Genomic DNA, 13,900 nt, shown 5'->3' on the forward strand with positions numbered 1-13,900 from the left:
TGCTTCCCCACTGCCACGGAGCTATCTGTTTCCCAGTTGGCCACCAAACAAGCAGTTTCGGTTCCATGGTGTAATGGGTCAGCACTCTGGCTTTGAATCCAGCGATCTGAGTTCGAATCTCGGTGGAACCTGTGTGGTTTCTTGCCGCAGGAAAAGAAAAAAACAGCACTAGTTTGGCACTGGTGACAGTCTTTGTGGCCCTGTGAGCAACGGCTGCTCCAGGTAAGGTTTCATGGTGTAATGGTTAGCACTCTGAATCCAGTGATCCGAGTTCAAATCGCGGTGGGACCACTTTTTGCAACCAATTTGCGCAGGACCATGTCTGAAATACTTTTTGGCAGCTTTGAGTCCAAAAAAATTAACTAACGTAGAGACTGTGGCAGCATTGCATCAATGCCCAGTCGGTCTCTTTAGGGCAGTGGTTCTCAAACCTGTCCTGGAGGCACCCCTGCCCTGCACAGTTTGATTGTCTGCCTTATTAGACACACCCAAATAAGGTCTTGCGGTCTCTATCAATGAGTTGATGATTTGAAACAGGTGTGATAGATGAGGGAAACATTCAAAATGTGTAGGGCAGGGGTGCCTCCAGGACAGGTTTGAAAACCACTGCTTTAGGGAACTGTGTGTAAAATGGCAATGTTTTGCAACCAATTTGCACAGGACCATGTCTGAAATACTTTTTGGCAGCTGTGAGACCCAAAAAAAGCTAACGTGGGAGTGTCGCAGCATTGCGTCAGTGCTAGACACACCCAAATCAGGTCTTGCAGTCTCTATTAATGAGCTGATGATTTGAAACTGGTGTGTTAGATGAGGGGAAATGCAAAATGTGCAGGGCAGGGATGCCTCCAGGACAGGATTGAAAACCACTGATTTAGGGATGTGTGAGTAAAAGGGAATGAGACAACTTGGAGAATGCGGGCATCGATCCCGCTACCTCTCGCATGCTAAGCGAGCGCTCTACCATTTGAGCTAATTCCCCTGGCCTTTCAAGAATGACGAGCATAGCTGCGAATGACCGGCTTGATGCAAAGAGGCCGTCCCTCCTCTAGGCTTGCACCTTTGCACTGGCCGCGATTGTGTTGTCGAATTAACAAAGAGATTTAGCTTTTGTGTTAAAGGACCTTCTCGGTCTTGTTACGCCAGTATGCATGTGCGGATTCTTGTATTATGCAGACTACCTTGCATCACTCGGGTCACGCAGACAACTTCTCACCTCTTTTTTCTCACACTGACTTAAAGAATAAGGAAGCGGTTCTCCATTCCAGTCCTCGCTCCCCAAAGGTCTGCATATTTTGCATGTCTCTCTTTGTTAGCACACCTGATTCGGATAATCAGCTCATTAGAAGTGAGCTCCTTGCGATTGACATGGTCCCTACACAGTGTTCATTGCTCCCCACTCCCTGAGCAGGGGAAATCCGTCGAAGTTTACTTCACTTTGGAACATTGGTTCACGGATTTGCGCTGCGCAACGTCTTCACACATGGACAAGTGTGACATCATATACCTCTGTATACCTCTGTACACCTCTGTGTTAGTCACTTTGAACTGAACGTACACATACGCTTTGAACTTGAATCACGGAGGGATGTCATGTGATGTCCACTTCTCAGGGCACTTACGTTTGAATGGAACAAATGTCTGAAGCTATACGAGAAACATACAAAATGTGAAGAGCAGGGGGCTCGAGGACTGGAATTGAGAACCGCTGGTCTAAGTGACATCTGACAGTTTCAGCTGTCCTCCCTAACATCCCTCTACATGTTAGACACAGCCACATTTTTAGGTCAGTTAAGAGGCCAACTTGCGTTCGTTAGCCTTTAACACTGTCTCGAGGTCTTTGATTGCTTCCACGTTAGTTCATGTTCCTTCTTTTATTGATGCTGCAGTAGCTCTTTTTTCTCGGCCCAGCACAGGAAGGCTCGTTGGTCTAGGGGTATGATTCTCGCTTTGGGTGCGAGAGGTCCCGGGTTCAAATCCCGGACGAGCCCTTGGTCGGGATAAAACGTGAAGCTTTGTTGTCTCGTTGCGTTCACTAACATTGAGGCAGTGTTTTATTCAATCGGGTAGAGACAGATGGCGAAGGGAGGCCGGTTAGCTCAGCTGGTTAGAGCGTGGTGCTAATAACGCCAAGGTCGCGGGTTCGATCCCCGTACTGGCCAGCTGTTTTTATTGTCTGGGGGCTCATCTCTGCTCTGCTCTTCTCCTGTGACAAAGAGTAGGGTGATCTCACTGAAATCCCTGCTTGCTAAGCAGGAGCTTGTTGTGGCCGAAATAGCTCAGTTGGGAGAGCGTTAGACTGAAGATCTAAAGGTCCCTGGTTCGATCCCGGGTTTCGGCAAAATCTCCCACTCATTTCCTCTTTTTGAGGCGGGCCAGTGACCAAAAATCACTGGGTTCCAACTTCTCTGTATAACTGCTTCCCCACTGCCACGGAGCTATCTGTTTCCCAGTTGGCCACCAAACAAGCAGTTTCGGTTCCATGGTGTAATGGTCAGCACTCTGGGCTTTGAATCCAGCGATCTGAGTTCGAATCTCGGTGGAACCTGTGTGGTTTCTTGCCGCAGGAAAAGAAAAAAACAGCACTAGTTTGGCACTGGTGACAGTCTTTGTGGCCCTGTGAGCAACGGCTGCTCCAGGTAAGGTTTCATGGTGTAATGGTTAGCACTCTGAATCCAGTGATCCGAGTTCAAATCGCGGTGGGACCACTTTTTGCAACCAATTTGCGCAGGACCATGTCTGAAATACTTTTTGGCAGCTTTGAGTCCAAAAAAATTAACTAACGTAGAGACTGTGGCAGCATTGCATCAATGCCCAGTCGGTCTCTTTAGGGCAGTGGTTCTCAAACCTGTCCTGGAGGCACCCCTGCCCTGCACAGTTTGATTGTCTGCCTTATTAGACACACCCAAATAAGGTCTTGCGGTCTCTATCAATGAGTTGATGATTTGAAACAGGTGTGATAGATGAGGGAAACATTCAAAATGTGTAGGGCAGGGGTGCCTCCAGGACAGGTTTGAAAACCACTGCTTTAGGGAACTGTGTGTAAAATGGCAATGTTTTGCAACCAATTTGCACAGGACCATGTCTGAAATACTTTTTGGCAGCTGTGAGACCCAAAAAAAGCTAACGTGGGAGTGTCGCAGCATTGCGTCAGTGCTAGACACACCCAAATCAGGTCTTGCAGTCTCTATTAATGAGCTGATGATTTGAAACTGGTGTGTTAGATGAGGGGAAATGCAAAATGTGCAGGGCAGGGATGCCTCCAGGACAGGATTGAAAACCACTGATTTAGGGATGTGTGAGTAAAAGGGCATGAGCCAACTTGGAGAATGCGGGCATCGATCCCGCTACCTCTCGCATGCTAAGCGAGCGCTCTACCATTTGAGCTAATTCCCCTGGCCTTTCAAGAATGACGAGCATAGCTGCGAATGACCGGCTTGATGCAAAGAGGCCGTCCCTCCTCTAGGCTTGCACCTTTGCACTGGCCGCGATTGTGTTGTCGAATTAACAAAGAGATTTAGCTTTTGTGTTAAAGGACCTTCTCGGTCTTGTTACGCCAGTATGCATGTGCGGATTCTTGTATTATGCAGACTACCTTGCATCACTCGGGTCACGCAGACAACTTCTCACCTCTTTTTTCTCACACTGACTTAAAGAATAAGGAAGCGGTTCTCCATTCCAGTCCTCGCTCCCCAAAGGTCTGCATATTTTGCATGTCTCTCTTTGTTAGCACACCTGATTCGGATAATCAGCTCATTAGAAGTGAGCTCCTTGCGATTGACATGGTCCCTACACAGTGTTCATTGCTCCCCACTCCCTGAGCAGGGGAAATCCGTCGAAGTTTACTTCACTTTGGAACATTGGTTCACGGATTTGCGCTGCGCAACGTCTTCACACATGGACAAGTGTGACATCATATACCTCTGTACACCTCTGTGTTAGTCACTTTGAACTGAACGTACACATACGCTTTGAACTTGAATCACGGAGGGATGTCATGTGATGTCCACTTCTCAGGGCACTTACGTTTGAATGGAACAAATGTCTGAAGCTATACGAGAAACATACAAAATGTGAAGAGCAGGGGGCTCGAGGACTGGAATTGAGAACCGCTGGTCTAAGTGACATCTGACAGTTTCAGCTGTCCTCCCTAACATCCCTCTACATGTTAGACACAGCCACATTTTTAGGTCAGTTAAGAGGCCAACTTGCGTTCGTTAGCCTTTAACACTGTCTCGAGGTCTTTGATTGCTTCCACGTTAGTTCATGTTCCCTTATTTTATTGATGCTGGAGTAGCTCTTTTTTCTCGGCCCAGCACAGGAAGGCTCGTTGGTCTAGGGCTATGATTCTCGCTTTGGGTGCGAGAGGTCCTGGGTTCAAATCCCGGACGAGCCCTTGGTCGGGATAAAACGTGAAGCTTTGTTGTCTCGTTGCGTTCACTAACATTGAGGCAGTTTTTATTCAATCGGGTAGAGACAGATGGCGAAGGGAGGCCGGTTAGCTCAGCTGGTTAGAGCGTGGTGCTAATAACGCCAAGGTCGCGGGTTCGATCCCCGTACTGGCCAGCTGTTTTTATTGTCTGGGGGCTCATCTCTGCTCTGCTCTTCTCCTGTGACAAAGAGTAGGGTGATCTCACTGAAATCCCTGCTTGCTAAGCAGGAGCTTGTTGTGGCCGAAATAGCTCAGTTGGGAGAGCGTTAGACTGAAGATCTAAAGGTCCCTGGTTCGATCCCGGGTTTCGGCAAAATCTCCCACTCATTTCCTCTTTTTGAGGCGGGCCAGTGACCAAAAATCACTGGGTTCCAACTTCTCTGTATAACTGCTTCCCCACTGCCACGGAGCTATCTGTTTCCCAGTTGGCCACCAAACAAGCAGTTTCGGTTCCATGGTGTAATGGTCAGCACTCTGGGCTTTGAATCCAGCGATCTGAGTTCGAATCTCGGTGGAACCTGTGTGGTTTCTTGCCGCAGGAAAAGAAAAAAACAGCACTAGTTTGGCACTGGTGACAGTCTTTGTGGCCCTGTGAGCAACGGCTGCTCCAGGTAAGGTTTCATGGTGTAATGGTTAGCACTCTGAATCCAGTGATCCGAGTTCAAATCGCGGTGGGACCACTTTTTGCAACCAATTTGCGCAGGACCATGTCTGAAATACTTTTTGGCAGCTTTGAGTCCAAAAAAATTAACTAACGTAGAGACTGTGGCAGCATTGCATCAATGCCCAGTCGGTCTCTTTAGGGCAGTGGTTCTCAAACCTGTCCTGGAGGCACCCCTGCCCTGCACAGTTTGATTGTCTGCCTTATTAGACACACCCAAATAAGGTCTTGCGGTCTCTATCAATGAGTTGATGATTTGAAACAGGTGTGATAGATGAGGGAAACATTCAAAATGTGTAGGGCAGGGGTGCCTCCAGGACAGGTTTGAAAACCACTGCTTTAGGGAACTGTGTGTAAAATGGCAATGTTTTGCAACCAATTTGCACAGGACCATGTCTGAAATACTTTTTGGCAGCTGTGAGACCCAAAAAAAGCTAACGTTGGAGTGTCGCAGCATTGCGTCAGTGCTAGACACACCCAAATCAGGTCTTGCAGTCTCTATTAATGAGCTGATGATTTGAAACTGGTGTGTTAGATGAGGGGAAATGCAAAATGTGCAGGGCAGGGATGCCTCCAGGACAGGATTGAAAACCACTGATTTAGGGATGTGTGAGTAAAAGGGAATGAGACAACTTGGAGAATGCGGGCATCGATCCCGCTACCTCTCGCATGCTAAGCGAGCGCTCTACCATTTGAGCTAATTCCCCTGGCCTTTCAAGAATGACGAGCATAGCTGCGAATGACCGGCTTGATGCAAAGAGGTCGTCCCTCCTCTAGGCTTGCACCTTTGCACTGGCCGCGATTGTGTTGTCGAATTAACAAAGAGATTTAGCTTTTGTGTTAAAGGACCTTCTCGGTCTTGTTACGCCAGTATGCATGTGCGGATTCTTGTATTATGCAGACTACCTTGCATCACTCGGGTCACGCAGACAACTTCTCACCTCTTTTTTCTCACACTGACTTAAAGAATAAGGAAGCGGTTCTCCATTCCAGTCCTCGCTCCCCAAAGGTCTGCATATTTTGCATGTCTCTCTTTGTTAGCACACCTGATTCGGATAATCAGCTCATTAGAAGTGAGCTCCTTGCCATTGACATGGTCCCTACACAGTGTTCATTGCTCCCCACTCCCTGAGCAGGGGAAATCCGTCGAAGTTTACTTCACTTTGGAACATTGGTTCACGGATTTGCGCGGTTTCGGCAAAATCTCCCACTCATTTCCTCTTTTTGAGGTGGGCCAGTGACCAAAAATCACTGGGTTCCAACTTCTCTGTATAACTGCTTCCCCACTGCCACGGAGCTATCTGTTTCCCAGTTGGCCACCAAACAAGCAGTTTCGGTTCCATGGTGTAATGGTCAGCACTCTGGGCTTTGAATCCAGCGATCTGAGTTCGAATCTCGGTGGAACCTGTGTGGTTTCTTGCCGCAGGAAAAGAAAAAAACAGCACTAGTTTGGCACTGGTGACAGTCTTTGTGGCCCTGTGAGCAACGGCTGCTCCAGGTAAGGTTTCATGGTGTAATGGTTAGCACTCTGAATCCAGTGATCCGAGTTCAAATCGCGGTGGGACCACTTTTTGCAACCAATTTGCGCAGGACCATGTCTGAAATACTTTTTGGCAGCTTTGAGTCCAAAAAAATTAACTAACGTAGAGACTGTGGCAGCATTGCATCAATGCCCAGTCGGTCTCTTTAGGGCAGTGGTTCTCAAACCTGTCCTGGAGGCACCCCTGCCCTGCACAGTTTGATTGTCTGCCTTATTAGACACACCCAAATAAGGTCTTGCGGTCTCTATCAATGAGTTGGTGATTTGAAACAGGTGTGATAGATGAGGGAAACATTCAAAATGTGTAGGGCAGGGGTGCCTCCAGGACAGGTTTGAAAACCACTGCTTTAGGGAACTGTGTGTAAAATGGCAATGTTTTGCAACCAATTTGCACAGGACCATGTCTGAAATACTTTTTGGCAGCTGTGAGACCCAAAAAAAGCTAACGTTGGAGTGTCGCAGCATTGCGTCAGTGCTAGACACACCCAAATCAGGTCTTGCAGTCTCTATTAATGAGCTGATGATTTGAAACTGGTGTGTTAGATGAGGGGAAATGCAAAATGTGCAGGGCAGGGATGCCTCCAGGACAGGATTGAAAACCACTGATTTAGGGATGTGTGAGTGAAAGGGAATGAGACAACTTGGAGAATGCGGGCATCGATCCCGCTACCTCTCGCATGCTAAGCGAGCGCTCTACCATTTGAGCTAATTCCCCTGGCCTTTCAAGAATGACGAGCATAGCTGCGAATGACCGGCTTGATGCAAAGAGGCCGTCCCTCCTCTAGGCTTGCACCTTTGCACTGGCCGCGATTGTGTTGTCGAATTAACAAAGAGATTTAGCTTTTGTGTTAAAGGACCTTCTCGGTCTTGTTACGCCAGTATGCATGTGCGGATTCTTGTATTATGCAGACTACCTTGCATCACTCGGGTCACGCAGACAACTTCTCACCTCTTTTTTCTCACACTGACTTAAAGAATAAGGAAGCGGTTCTCCATTCCAGTCCTCGCTCCCCAAAGGTCTGCATATTTTGCATGTCTCTCTTTGTTAGCACACCTGATTCGGATAATCAGCTCATTAGAAGTGAGCTCCTTGCGATTGACATGGTCCCTACACAGTGTTCATTGCTCCCCACTCCCTGAGCAGGGGAAATCCGTCGAAGTTTACTTCACTTTGGAACATTGGTTCACGGATTTGCGCTGCGCAACGTCTTCACACATGGACAAGTGTGACATCATATACCTCTGTATACCTCTGTACACCTCTGTGTTAGTCACTTTGAACTGAACGTACACATACGCTTTGAACTTGAATCACGGACGGATGTCATGTGATGTCCACTTCTCAGGGCACTTACGTTTGAATGGAACAAATGTCTAAAGCTATACGAGAAACATACAAAATGTGAAGAGCAGGGGGCTCGAGGACTGGAATTGAGAACCGCTGGTCTAAGTGACATCTGACAGTTTCAGCTGTCCTCCCTAACATCCCTCTACATGTTAGACACAGCCACATTTTTAGGTCAGTTAAGAGGCCAACTTGCGTTCGTTAGCCTTTAACACTGTCTCGAGGTCTTTGATTGCTTCCACGTTAGTTCATGTTCCTTCTTTTATTGATGCTGGAGTAGCTCTTTTTTCTCGGCCCAGCACAGGAAGGCTCGTTGGTCTAGGGGTATGATTCTCGCTTTGGGTGCGAGAGGTCCCGGGTTCAAATCCCGGACGAGCCCTTGGTCGGGATAAAACGTGAAGCTTTGTTGTCTCGTTGCGTTCACTAACATTGAGGCAGTTTTTTATTCAATCGGGTAGAGACAGATGGCGAAGGGAGGCCGGTTAGCTCAGCTGGTTAGAGCGTGGTGCTAATAACGCCAAGGTCGCGGGTTCGATCCCCGTACTGGCCAGCTGTTTTTATTGTCTGGGGGCTCATCTCTGCTCTGCTCTTCTCCTGTGACAAAGAGTAGGGTGATCTCACTGAAATCCCTGCTTGCTAAGCAGGAGCTTGTTGTGGCCGAAATAGCTCAGTTGGGAGAGCGTTAGACTGAAGATCTAAAGGTCCCTGGTTCGATCCCGGGTTTCGGCAAAATCTCCCACTCATTTCCTCTTTTTGAGGCGGGCCAGTGACCAAAAATCACTGGGTTCCAACTTCTCTGTATAACTGCTTCCCCACTGCCACGGAGCTATCTGTTTCCCAGTTGGCCACCAAACAAGCAGTTTCGGTTCCATGGTGTAATGGTCAGCACTCTGGGCTTTGAATCCAGCGATCTGAGTTCGAATCTCGGTGGAACCTGTGTGGTTTCTTGCCGCAGGAAAAGAAAAAAACAGCACTAGTTTGGCACTGGTGACAGTCTTTGTGGCCCTGTGAGCAACGGCTGCTCCAGGTAAGGTTTCATGGTGTAATGGTTAGCACTCTGAATCCAGTGATCCGAGTTCAAATCGCGGTGGGACCACTTTTTGCAACCAATTTGCGCAGGACCATGTCTGAAATACTTTTTGGCAGCTTTGAGTCCAAAAAAATTAACTAACGTAGAGACTGTGGCAGCATTGCATCAATGCCCAGTCGGTCTCTTTAGGGCAGTGGTTCTCAAACCTGTCCTGGAGGCACCCCTGCCCTGCACAGTTTGATTGTCTGCCTTATTAGACACACCCAAATAAGGTCTTGCGGTCTCTATCAATGAGTTGATGATTTGAAACAGGTGTGATAGATGAGGGAAACATTCAAAATGTGTAGGGCAGGGGTGCCTCCAGGACAGGTTTGAAAACCACTGCTTTAGGGAACTGTGTGTAAAATGGCAATGTTTTGCAACCAATTTGCACAGGACCATGTCTGAAATACTTTTTGGCAGCTGTGAGACCCAAAAAAAGCTAACGTGGGAGTGTCGCAGCATTGCGTCAGTGCTAGACACACCCAAATCAGGTCTTGCAGTCTCTATTAATGAGCTGATGATTTGAAACTGGTGTGTTAGATGAGGGGAAATGCAAAATGTGCAGGGCAGGGATGCCTCCAGGACAGGATTGAAAACCACTGATTTAGGGATGTGTGAGTAAAAGGGCATGAGCCAACTTGGAGAATGCGGGCATCGATCCCGCTACCTCTCGCATGCTAAGCGAGCGCTCTACCATTTGAGCTAATTCCCCTGGCCTTTCAAGAATGACGAGCATAGCTGCGAATGACCGGCTTGATGCAAAGAGGCCGTCCCTCCTCTAGGCTTGCACCTTTGCACTGGCCGCGATTGTGTTGTCGAATTAACAAAGAGATTTAGCTTTTGTGTTAAAGGACCTTCTCGGTCTTGTTACGCCAGTATGCATGTGCGGATTCTTGTATTATGCAGACTACCTTGCATCACTCGGGTCACGCAGACAACTTCTCACCTCTTTTTTCTCACACTGACTTAAAGAATAAGGAAGCGGTTCTCCATTCCAGTCCTCGCTCCCCAAAGGTCTGCATATTTTGCATGTCTCTCTTTGTTAGCACACCTGATTCGGATAATCAGCTCATTAGAAGTGAGCTCCTTGCGATTGACATGGTCCCTACACAGTGTTCATTGCTCCCCACTCCCTGAGCAGGGGAAATCCGTCGAAGTTTACTTCACTTTGGAACATTGGTTCACGGATTTGCGCTGCGCAACGTCTTCACACATGGACAAGTGTGACATCATATACCTCTGTACACCTCTGTGTTAGTCACTTTGAACTGAACGTACACATACGCTTTGAACTTGAATCACGGAGGGATGTCATGTGATGTCCACTTCTCAGGGCACTTACGTTTGAATGGAACAAATGTCTGAAGCTATACGAGAAACATACAAAATGTGAAGAGCAGGGGGCTCGAGGACTGGAATTGAGAACCGCTGGTCTAAGTGACATCTGACAGTTTCAGCTGTCCTCCCTAACATCCCTCTACATGTTAGACACAGCCACATTTTTAGGTCAGTTAAGAGGCCAACTTGCGTTCGTTAGCCTTTAACACTGTCTCGAGGTCTTTGATTGCTTCCACGTTAGTTCATGTTCCTTCTTTTATTGATGCTGGAGTAGCTCTTTTTTCTCGGCCCAGCACAGGAAGGCTCGTTGGTCTAGGGGTATGATTCTCGCTTTGGGTGCGAGAGGTCCCGGGTTCAAATCCCGGACGAGCCCTTGGTCGGGATAAAACGTGAAGCTTTGTTGTCTCGTTGCGTTCACTAACATTGAGGCAGTTTTTTATTCAATCGGGTAGAGACAGATGGCGAAGGGAGGCCGGTTAGCTCAGCTGGTTAGAGCGTGGTGCTAATAACGCCAAGGTCGCGGGTTCGATCCCCGTACTGGCCAGCTGTTTTTATTGTCTGGGGGCTCATCTCTGCTCTGCTCTTCTCCTGTGACAAAGAGTAGGGTGATCTCACTGAAATCCCTGCTTGCTAAGCAGGAGCTTGTTGTGGCCGAAATAGCTCAGTTGGGAGAGCGTTAGACTGAAGATCTAAAGGTCCCTGGTTCGATCCCGGGTTTCGGCAAAATCTCCCACTCATTTCCTCTTTTTGAGGCGGGCCAGTGACCAAAAATCACTGGGTTCCAACTTCTCTGTATAACTGCTTCCCCACTGCCACGGAGCTATCTGTTTCCCAGTTGGCCACCAAACAAGCAGTTTCGGTTCCATGGTGTAATGGTCAGCACTCTGGGCTTTGAATCCAGCGATCTGAGTTCGAATCTCGGTGGAACCTGTGTGGTTTCTTGCCGCAGGAAAAGAAAAAAACAGCACTAGTTTGGCACTGGTGACAGTCTTTGTGGCCCTGTGAGCAACGGCTGCTCCAGGTAAGGTTTCATGGTGTAATGGTTAGCACTCTGAATCCAGTGATCCGAGTTCAAATCGCGGTGGGACCACTTTTTGCAACCAATTTGCGCAGGACCATGTCTGAAATACTTTTTGGCAGCTTTGAGTCCAAAAAAATTAACTAACGTAGAGACTGTGGCAGCATTGCATCAATGCCCAGTCGGTCTCTTTAGGGCAGTGGTTCTCAAACCTGTCCTGGAGGCACCCCTGCCCTGCACAGTTTGATTGTCTGCCTTATTAGACACACCCAAATAAGGTCTTGCGGTCTCTATCAATGAGTTGATGATTTGAAACAGGTGTGATAGATGAGGGAAACATTCAAAATGTGTAGGGCAGGGGTGCCTCCAGGACAGGTTTGAAAACCACTGCTTTAGGGAACTGTGTGTAAAATGGCAATGTTTTGCAACCAATTTGCACAGGACCATGTCTGAAATACTTTTTGGCAGCTGTGAGACCCAAAAAAAGCTAACGTGGGAGTGTCGCAGCATTGCGTCAGTGCTAGACACACCCAAATCAGGTCTTGCAGTCTCTATTAATGAGCTGATGATTTGAAACTGGTGTGTTAGATGAGGGGAAATGCAAAATGTGCAGGGCAGGGATGCCTCCAGGACAGGATTGAAAACCACTGATTTAGGGATGTGTGAGTAAAAGGGAATGAGACAACTTGGAGAATGCGGGCATCGATCCCGCTACCTCTCGCATGCTAAGCGAGCGCTCTACCATTTGAGCTAATTCCCCTGGCCTTTCAAGAATGACGAGCATAGCTGCGAATGACCGGCTTGATGCAAAGAGGCCGTCCCTCCTCTAGGCTTGCACCTTTGCACTGGCCGCGATTGTGTTGTCGAATTAACAAAGAGATTTAGCTTTTGTGTTAAAGGACCTTCTCGGTCTTGTTACGCCAGTATGCATGTGCGGATTCTTGTATTATGCAGACTACCTTGCATCACTCGGGTCACGCAGACAACTTCTCACCTCTTTTTTCTCACACTGACTTAAAGAATAAGGAAGCGGTTCTCCATTCCAGTCCTCGCTCCCCAAAGGTCTGCATATTTTGCATGTCTCTCTTTGTTAGCACACCTGATTCGGATAATCAGCTCATTAGAAGTGAGCTCCTTGCGATTGACATGGTCCCTACACAGTGTTCATTGCTCCCCACTCCCTGAGCAGGGGAAATCCGTCGAAGTTTACTTCACTTTGGAACATTGGTTCACGGATTTGCGCTGCGCAACGTCTTCACACATGGACAAGTGTGACATCATATACCTCTGTATACCTCTGTACACCTCTGTGTTAGTCACTTTGAACTGAACGTACACATACGCTTTGAACTTGTGTTTCGGCAAAATCTCCCACTCATTTCCTCTTTTTGAGGTGGGGCCAGTGACCAAAAATCACTGGGTTCCAACTTCTCTGTATAACTGCTTCCCCACTGCCACGGAGCTATCTGTTTCCCAGTTGGCCACCAAACAAGCAGTTTCGGTTCCATGGTGTAATGGTCAGCACTCTGGGCTTTGAATCCAGCGATCTGAGTTCGAATCTCGGTGGAACCTGTGTGGTTTCTTGCCGCAGGAAAAGAAAAAAACAGCACTAGTTTGGCACTGGTGACAGTCTTTGTGGCCCTGTGAGCAACGGCTGCTCCAGGTAAGGTTTCATGGTGTAATGGTTAGCACTCTGAATCCAGTGATCCGAGTTCAAATCGCGGTGGGACCACTTTTTGCAACCAATTTGCGCAGGACCATGTCTGAAATACTTTTTGGCAGCTTTGAGTCCAAAAAAATTAACTAACGTAGAGACTGTGGCAGCATTGCATCGATGCCCAGTCGGTCTCTTTAGGGCAGTGGTTCTCAAACCTGTCCTGGAGGCACCCCTGCCCTGCACAGTTTGATTGTCTGCCTTATTAGACACACCCAAATAAGGTCTTGCGGTCTCTATCAATGAGTTGATGATTTGAAACAGGTGTGATAGATGAGGGAAACATTCAAAATGTGTAGGGCAGGGGTGCCTCCAGGACAGGTTTGAAAACCACTGCTTTAGGGAACTGTGTGTAAAATGGCAATGTTTTGCAACCAATTTGCACAGGACCATGTCTGAAATACTTTTTGGCAGCTGTGAGACCCAAAAAAAGCTAACGTGGGAGTGTCGCAGCATTGCGTCAGTGCTAGACACACCCAAATCAGGTCTTGCAGTCTCTATTAATGAGCTGATGATTTGAAACTGGTGTGTTAGATGAGGGGAAATGCAAAATGTGCAGGGCAGGGATGCCTCCAGGACAGGATTGAAAACCACTGATTTAGGGATGTGTGAGTAAAAGGGCATGAGCCAACTTGGAGAATGCGGGCATCGATCCCGCTACCTCTCGCATGCTAAGCGAGCGCTCTACCATTTGAGCTAATTCCCCTGGCCTTTCAAGAATGACGAGCATAGCTGCGAATGACCGGCTTGATGCAAAGAGGCCGTCCCTCCTCTAGGCTTGCA

At 47.9% G+C, this 13,900-nt stretch overlaps 25 non-coding genes across 25 annotated transcripts; 18 read left to right on the plus strand and 7 right to left on the minus strand.

Moving 5' to 3' along the window:
• Positions 1 to 906: 906 nt before the first annotated feature.
• Positions 907 to 979, minus strand: trnaa-agc (transfer RNA alanine (anticodon AGC)). The gene has a single exon. It is a non-coding gene; the product is annotated as a tRNA-Ala (tRNA).
• A 937-nt stretch (positions 980 to 1,916) lies between these two features.
• Positions 1,917 to 1,988, plus strand: trnap-ugg (transfer RNA proline (anticodon UGG)). Its single transcript has one exon. It is a non-coding gene; the product is annotated as a tRNA-Pro (tRNA).
• A 97-nt stretch (positions 1,989 to 2,085) lies between these two features.
• Positions 2,086 to 2,159, plus strand: trnai-aau (transfer RNA isoleucine (anticodon AAU)). Its single transcript has one exon. It is a non-coding gene; the product is annotated as a tRNA-Ile (tRNA).
• Positions 2,160 to 2,265: 106 nt separating this feature from the next.
• trnaf-gaa (transfer RNA phenylalanine (anticodon GAA)) lies at positions 2,266 to 2,338 on the plus strand. Its single transcript has one exon. It is a non-coding gene; the product is annotated as a tRNA-Phe (tRNA).
• Positions 2,339 to 2,473: 135 nt separating this feature from the next.
• On the plus strand, positions 2,474 to 2,545 carry trnaq-uug (transfer RNA glutamine (anticodon UUG)). Its single transcript has one exon. It is a non-coding gene; the product is annotated as a tRNA-Gln (tRNA).
• Positions 2,546 to 3,320: 775 nt separating this feature from the next.
• On the minus strand, positions 3,321 to 3,393 carry trnaa-agc (transfer RNA alanine (anticodon AGC)). The gene has a single exon. It is a non-coding gene; the product is annotated as a tRNA-Ala (tRNA).
• Positions 3,394 to 4,321: 928 nt separating this feature from the next.
• trnap-ugg (transfer RNA proline (anticodon UGG)) lies at positions 4,322 to 4,393 on the plus strand. The gene has a single exon. It is a non-coding gene; the product is annotated as a tRNA-Pro (tRNA).
• A 96-nt stretch (positions 4,394 to 4,489) lies between these two features.
• On the plus strand, positions 4,490 to 4,563 carry trnai-aau (transfer RNA isoleucine (anticodon AAU)). The gene has a single exon. It is a non-coding gene; the product is annotated as a tRNA-Ile (tRNA).
• Positions 4,564 to 4,669: 106 nt separating this feature from the next.
• Positions 4,670 to 4,742, plus strand: trnaf-gaa (transfer RNA phenylalanine (anticodon GAA)). The gene has a single exon. It is a non-coding gene; the product is annotated as a tRNA-Phe (tRNA).
• A 135-nt stretch (positions 4,743 to 4,877) lies between these two features.
• Positions 4,878 to 4,949, plus strand: trnaq-uug (transfer RNA glutamine (anticodon UUG)). The gene has a single exon. It is a non-coding gene; the product is annotated as a tRNA-Gln (tRNA).
• A 775-nt stretch (positions 4,950 to 5,724) lies between these two features.
• trnaa-agc (transfer RNA alanine (anticodon AGC)) lies at positions 5,725 to 5,797 on the minus strand. The gene has a single exon. It is a non-coding gene; the product is annotated as a tRNA-Ala (tRNA).
• Positions 5,798 to 6,425: 628 nt separating this feature from the next.
• Positions 6,426 to 6,497, plus strand: trnaq-uug (transfer RNA glutamine (anticodon UUG)). The gene has a single exon. It is a non-coding gene; the product is annotated as a tRNA-Gln (tRNA).
• Positions 6,498 to 7,272: 775 nt separating this feature from the next.
• On the minus strand, positions 7,273 to 7,345 carry trnaa-agc (transfer RNA alanine (anticodon AGC)). The gene has a single exon. It is a non-coding gene; the product is annotated as a tRNA-Ala (tRNA).
• Positions 7,346 to 8,282: 937 nt separating this feature from the next.
• trnap-ugg (transfer RNA proline (anticodon UGG)) lies at positions 8,283 to 8,354 on the plus strand. Its single transcript has one exon. It is a non-coding gene; the product is annotated as a tRNA-Pro (tRNA).
• A 97-nt stretch (positions 8,355 to 8,451) lies between these two features.
• On the plus strand, positions 8,452 to 8,525 carry trnai-aau (transfer RNA isoleucine (anticodon AAU)). The gene has a single exon. It is a non-coding gene; the product is annotated as a tRNA-Ile (tRNA).
• Positions 8,526 to 8,631: 106 nt separating this feature from the next.
• trnaf-gaa (transfer RNA phenylalanine (anticodon GAA)) lies at positions 8,632 to 8,704 on the plus strand. Its single transcript has one exon. It is a non-coding gene; the product is annotated as a tRNA-Phe (tRNA).
• A 135-nt stretch (positions 8,705 to 8,839) lies between these two features.
• Positions 8,840 to 8,911, plus strand: trnaq-uug (transfer RNA glutamine (anticodon UUG)). Its single transcript has one exon. It is a non-coding gene; the product is annotated as a tRNA-Gln (tRNA).
• A 775-nt stretch (positions 8,912 to 9,686) lies between these two features.
• trnaa-agc (transfer RNA alanine (anticodon AGC)) lies at positions 9,687 to 9,759 on the minus strand. Its single transcript has one exon. It is a non-coding gene; the product is annotated as a tRNA-Ala (tRNA).
• A 927-nt stretch (positions 9,760 to 10,686) lies between these two features.
• trnap-ugg (transfer RNA proline (anticodon UGG)) lies at positions 10,687 to 10,758 on the plus strand. Its single transcript has one exon. It is a non-coding gene; the product is annotated as a tRNA-Pro (tRNA).
• Positions 10,759 to 10,855: 97 nt separating this feature from the next.
• trnai-aau (transfer RNA isoleucine (anticodon AAU)) lies at positions 10,856 to 10,929 on the plus strand. Its single transcript has one exon. It is a non-coding gene; the product is annotated as a tRNA-Ile (tRNA).
• A 106-nt stretch (positions 10,930 to 11,035) lies between these two features.
• On the plus strand, positions 11,036 to 11,108 carry trnaf-gaa (transfer RNA phenylalanine (anticodon GAA)). Its single transcript has one exon. It is a non-coding gene; the product is annotated as a tRNA-Phe (tRNA).
• Positions 11,109 to 11,243: 135 nt separating this feature from the next.
• trnaq-uug (transfer RNA glutamine (anticodon UUG)) lies at positions 11,244 to 11,315 on the plus strand. The gene has a single exon. It is a non-coding gene; the product is annotated as a tRNA-Gln (tRNA).
• A 775-nt stretch (positions 11,316 to 12,090) lies between these two features.
• Positions 12,091 to 12,163, minus strand: trnaa-agc (transfer RNA alanine (anticodon AGC)). Its single transcript has one exon. It is a non-coding gene; the product is annotated as a tRNA-Ala (tRNA).
• A 740-nt stretch (positions 12,164 to 12,903) lies between these two features.
• On the plus strand, positions 12,904 to 12,975 carry trnaq-uug (transfer RNA glutamine (anticodon UUG)). The gene has a single exon. It is a non-coding gene; the product is annotated as a tRNA-Gln (tRNA).
• Positions 12,976 to 13,750: 775 nt separating this feature from the next.
• Positions 13,751 to 13,823, minus strand: trnaa-agc (transfer RNA alanine (anticodon AGC)). Its single transcript has one exon. It is a non-coding gene; the product is annotated as a tRNA-Ala (tRNA).
• Between the last annotated feature and the right edge of the window lie 77 nt (positions 13,824 to 13,900).

This window comes from Carassius auratus, unplaced genomic scaffold, assembly GCF_003368295.1.
Source record: "Carassius auratus strain Wakin unplaced genomic scaffold, ASM336829v1 scaf_tig00023187, whole genome shotgun sequence".
NCBI lineage: Eukaryota > Metazoa > Chordata > Actinopteri > Cypriniformes > Cyprinidae > Carassius > Carassius auratus.